The sequence below is a fragment of the Loxodonta africana genome, chromosome 10 (assembly GCF_030014295.1).
Source record: "Loxodonta africana isolate mLoxAfr1 chromosome 10, mLoxAfr1.hap2, whole genome shotgun sequence".
NCBI classification, from domain to species: domain Eukaryota; kingdom Metazoa; phylum Chordata; class Mammalia; order Proboscidea; family Elephantidae; genus Loxodonta; species Loxodonta africana.
This window is the reverse complement of record NC_087351.1, coordinates 25,064,626-25,070,227: the sequence shown is the minus strand read 5'-3', so window position 1 is coordinate 25,070,227 and position 5,602 is coordinate 25,064,626. Positions and strand designations below refer to the sequence as shown.

Here is a 5,602-nt window from a genome sequence, read left to right as displayed (position 1 = left end):
TTCAAGGTCTTTCACTGAGCAAGTCTCTGTGTATAGGAATATTGGAAGGTAGAAATATTGAATGAATGATGAATCTGAGGTGAAATATATTTCAGTTAATACTAACACACCTCTATTAAGAATATACACCATGTACCAAAATATATACCAAATCCTGTGAATGATACATACAGAAGCATGAGAGTTCAAGGAAATCTCAATGTGGTAGGGGAATGATATCTACACAAAAATTCTTACCTTGGGACAGAATGTATGTGTAAGAAAAGTGTTACAGAAACATTACAAAAAAAGAGACATTTCAACTTGAACCTGGGAAGGCTTTTTAGGGGAAATGGCCTTTGAGTTGGAATACCTCGTCTGTGAAGAACATGAGAAAAGCAATGGGAAATGTTTACAAGCTTAATAAATACCGAGTAGTCTGGTTTTATCTAGAGAGTAGGATATGACACAGGTGAAGCCAACTCATATATGCTTGGCTGTCATGCTAAGGACTTCTAATTTTTAATCTTTTGTTTTAAAGAGAGATGTTATAAGTGGAAGAATGAGATACAGGAAAAAGGAAGGGTTAAGATGACTTTGAGATTTACAATCTGGAAGAATGACTAAAAAAAGTTTAAAAGAAAAAGGGCTGACTTAAGGAGAAAAATTGTGAGCTGAGGTCTGAGATGCCTATGTGGTTTTCATATCTGTAAAACTGTCAGAAACACGTTTGGAAAACTAGTGTATGGTGAGGAATGGTGCTGAAAAGTTAGAGGTCATTATACAGTAGCAATTATTGATACCAGAGAAGTGAATGAAAGGGCCAAGGAAGAGAGAAAGAAGAAGAGAGATAAATAAGGGTATAACATAAGAGAAAAGGGGAGAAAAATCACAGACAAGGGACAGATGTAAACCTAGAAGCTGCGACCTTAGTGGAAATCTACTTGTAAGGGGCAATACCATGGATGATGTCATACCATTTCCTTTCCTTTTGAGTTCATTCCTACTCATAGAGACCCTATAAGGACAGAATAGAACAGCCCCATCGGCTGGTAGATTCAAACTGTTGACGTTTTGGTTAACAGCCTTAGCTTTCCTTAGCTCTTAACCACAGCACCACCGTGGCTCCAATGCAACCTAAAGATGGCTTAACTCAGTGGTTCACAAATGGGGGTGATTTTGCCTCTCAGTGGACATTTGGCAATGTCTAGAGACATTTTTGATTGTCACAGTTGGATGTTCAGCCAGAGATGCTGTAGAACATCCTGCAATGCACAGGAAAGCTCCTCACAACGAAGAACTATCCCATCAAAAATGTCAACATTGCAGCGATTGAGAAACCCTGGATTACCTGAAGGACCATATTCTCTTAATAGGGGGCAAGTTTAGAATCAAGAGCATATAATGACTGGCTTGCTTATTGTTAAACCCATTGTCATGTTGAGTTGATTCTCACTCATAGTGACCTTATAGGACAGAGTAGAACTGCCACATACGGTTTCCAAGGAGAACCTGGTGGATTCAAACTGCCAACCTTTTAATTAGCAGCAGAACTCTTAACCACTATACCACCAGGCTCTCCTTGCTTTTTGTAGCATAATGTAAATGTATGAATTTTGTGTTATTTTGATTTGAAGCAATATATTATAGTGTTGAAGAGACTAGTTCTGGTGTCCAAGGCTGGGCTCAAGTTCTAGTTCAATGATCTTCCAACTCTGTAACTCTCAGCAAGTTACTTATCATCTTTGGGGCTCTGATTTCTTTTTGTAAAATGGGAGTAATGATTGTATTTACCATGTAGTGTTACGAGAGGGCTGAATTAATATATGTAAAGTGCTAACAAGTGTTTACACTTTGCTAATGTTTAATAAACTTAAATATATTTTTATTATCTGATTTCATATACCCACTAAGATTTTGCAACACTTACTAGATGTCTGAGTGTCTTGTGATTATTAAATCTTTCTGATCTTAGGTTTTCTCCTCTGCAGGTCAGGAAAAATAATGTTCCCCTTGTGGTTGTGTTCTGAGGGTGGCTTAATACAACATATACATAAACATCTAACCCAATAACTGCTACCTAGCAGCCTCTCAAAAACTCAAAGTTTCTTTTGTTTCTTTCTCTCTCTTTTGTTTTGTTGCAGATATAACAATGTTATCCATCATCCACTAGACACCTACTTCATTCTTTTAGTTTACATACATTATATTCATATAATAAATATTTTCATTAGGTGAACTGGATCATTTAACATAATAAATCCATGAACATGAGAGCAAGAACAACTTTCATTTAGAAATCGAGTAAAACCAAAAATTCAAACCTGTTGCAGTTGAGTCTGACTCATATCAACCCTATAGACCGGAGTAGAATTGCTCTATAGGGTTTCCAAGGCTGTAATCTTAATGGAAATAGACTGCCATGTCTTTCTCCTGCAGTTCCGCTACTGGATTCAAACTGCCAACCCTTTGGTTAGCAGCCATGCACTTAACTACTGTGCCACCAGGGCTCCATTAGATTTGGAAAGAAAGAAAATAACTTATACTTAGGATAAAATGATAAAAGGATTGTGTTATATTTCAGGATCCCCTCATTTATTGTTCTCTTTTAAAGAGTAATTTCATTTTTATCATGGATGCTAATGCAGTATGTACAATTATGAGTCAACTTAATTTATTTTTGGCTCTCTTCCAGAGTCCACAACAGTGTACCATGCAAAGTATGGGCAAGTGAAATGCTTCTCAGGAAGTTCTTGCAAATAAGAGTGCATGAAACGATTCCCTACTTGAGGGCTTTCCTAAGTGGATTGCAGTCTCACCAATCTATATGAGAGGCTATTGACATAGGAAAATTTTTGGCTTCTTCTATGAAATAAGTAGGCCATGGAAGAGGTTTGTGCTCTTAAATGGGTCTAGAATCACAGCCTTATGCTTGGGTCAACGGTTAGCTGTCAGAATAATACAGTTTCCTAAAATAAGATCTCCTGAGAATTTTATCAGTTCAACCAACCTAGATTTACATAGCACAGAAAAAGAAAAAAAAATGAGGTGAGAAATTGAAGTCATTATTAGAATTAATGAGATTCCAAATAAATAGATATTTTTAGAAGTGAGAGGTTTATAATGTAATCATTCTATCTATGCAAAAAGATCCTAAAACAACTCCTCTATTCTTTTGTTAGTTTAAAAGATGTGTTATTTAGGAGAACACTGGGCAAGGGGAACATACGTAAGCCCAAATCTAATTTTGGCAGGCAAAGAAATTGAAACATTTAGGCACTGATCTTGGATAATCAGGTGAAATGAGTTTTAGGTAATTAAGTTAAAGGTATAACAGGCATTTTAAGAAATTATACAGATGAATCAATGACAAATGAGGTTGATATTTTGTTGTTGTTAGGTGCCATCGAGTTGGTTCTGACTCACGGTGACCCTAGGTACAACAGAGTGAAACATTGTCCAGTATATATCCAACAGCATCTCTTTAGAAAGTGAGTTGTCTAAACTGTATTTAATTTATGCAACAGCAGTACGATAAATTTTTGTTGATATGAAGTTATTTAACATATTAAGAAGATATCTAGGCTGGGCAAAGAGTTTGTGCTTGACTGTTAATCTAAAAGTTGGCAGTTCAAACTCACCCAGCAGTACCTGAAAGAAAAGCCCTGGCAATCTATTCCATTAAGGTTACATATAAGAAAATCCTATGGAGCAGTTGGCTCAATGGCAACTAACAACAACAACATTTTAAGAACATCTACTGTATTATACTTACTTTGCTAAGAAACCCATTATCATGTTTAAATTTTACTGCTTTTAGTAAAGTAGCTTTTTTTTCCCCATTATGGATCCCTGGTGGTGCAGTGGTTAAGAGCTACAGCTGCTAACAAAAAGTTTGCCCATTTTAATCACCAGTCACTTCTTGGAAACCCTATGGAGCAGTTCTACTCTGTCCTATTGGGTTGTTATGGGTTGGAATTGACTCTACAGCACACACCAACAACAACCTTATTATAAGATGTAGAAATTTAAGCTCAGAAAAATTAAGTAGCCTGAAGTCACATAACCAGTAAGCACGAAAACCTGAATATCTCTTGAAGAGATAAAGAAAATGTTGTACATAAAAATTTATTAAAACTGATGGTGGAAAATGACCACAAGCCCAACACATCTAAATTGTCTTTGTCCATCTTCAAAGCCTATGGAACTAGGCTTTTAGTTAGTCTTCTAGTCTTATGACCACAACTGCTCAGCTCATGGCTGAGCTAGTTTATTATTGTGTAACATGTTTTTAAGAATATCCAAAAACTCTAGGGTCTGTAATGAGACAAAGGAATTTTAAGTTTTATTTAGACATTTTCATAGACTTCCTTCTACTCTGCACATATATTATTTTGGTCTCTTCAAAATTTTTGTGCTCAGCAAATACACACTACATTTGTGATGCCAGCATTCTTCATGTTGAAAGTGTTTTTAGCTCATAATCTGATCCCTTCCTATTTTCCTTCTCTTAGGGCTGTTTCCAAGCAAGCATGCGGCCTGGATCCATGGATAAGGTCAATTCTACGGTGGTATCTGAGTTTGTGTTGCTGGGGCTCTCCAGTTCACAGGAACTCCAGCTTTTCTTTTGCATTTTCTTCTCTGCATTGTATGTGGTCATTGTCCTGGGCAACCTCCTCATTATCCTCACTGTGACTTCTGATGCCAGCCTGCACTCTCCCATGTACTTCCTCCTGGGAAACCTTTCCTTTGTTGACATCTGTCAGGCTTCCTTTGCTACTCCTAAAATGATTGCAGATTTTCTGAGTGAACACAAGACCATCTCCTTCAGGGGCTGCATAGCCCAGATTTTCTTCATCCACCTTTTCACTGGAGGGGAGATGGTGATACTTGTCTCCATGGCCTATGACAGGTATGTAGCCATTTGCAAACCTCTGTACTATGTGGTCATCATGAGCTGACGGACATGCACTGTCTTGGTAATGCTCTCCTGGGCTGTGCGCTTGGTGCACACATTAAGCCAACTATCATTTACTGTGAACCTGCCTTTTTGTGGACCCAATGTTGTAGACAGCTTTTTTTGTGACCTTCCTCAAGTGACCAAGCTTGCCTGCCTGGACTTTTACATTATTGAAATATTAATTGTGGCCAACAGTGGAATTCTCTCCCTCAGCGCTTTTTCTCTCCTGATCAGCACTTACATCATTATTCTTGACACTGTCTGGTTTAAGTCTTCTGCTGCAATGGCCAAGGTTTTTTCCACACTGGCTGCCCATATCATGGTGGTAATATTATTCTTTGGCCCTTGCATCTTCATCTATGTGTGGCCCTTCACCACCTACTCTGTGGATAAAGTCCTTGCTATATTTTACACCATTTTTACCCCCATCCTGAACCCCGTTATTTACACACTGAGGAACAGGGATATGAAAGTTGCCATGAGGAAAATTGTGACCCATTACCTGAAGCCCAAGAAAATTTCGGAAATGCCACTAGTAGTAAGGAATTCCCTGATTTAAGACAAAATTCATTCAAATTCATCAAATCAATACTCTGCATATAAAGATGTGCATTGTATTTTTGTGATACAACTCAACTCTGGAAAAAGTAATGAAGAAAATGA

At 37.5% G+C, this 5,602-nt stretch overlaps 1 pseudogene; it reads left to right on the top strand.

Annotated features, from left to right (window-relative positions):
* The first annotated feature begins 4,128 nt into the window (after window positions 1-4,128).
* On the top strand, window positions 4,129-5,602 carry LOC135232508 (olfactory receptor 4K5-like; annotated as a pseudogene).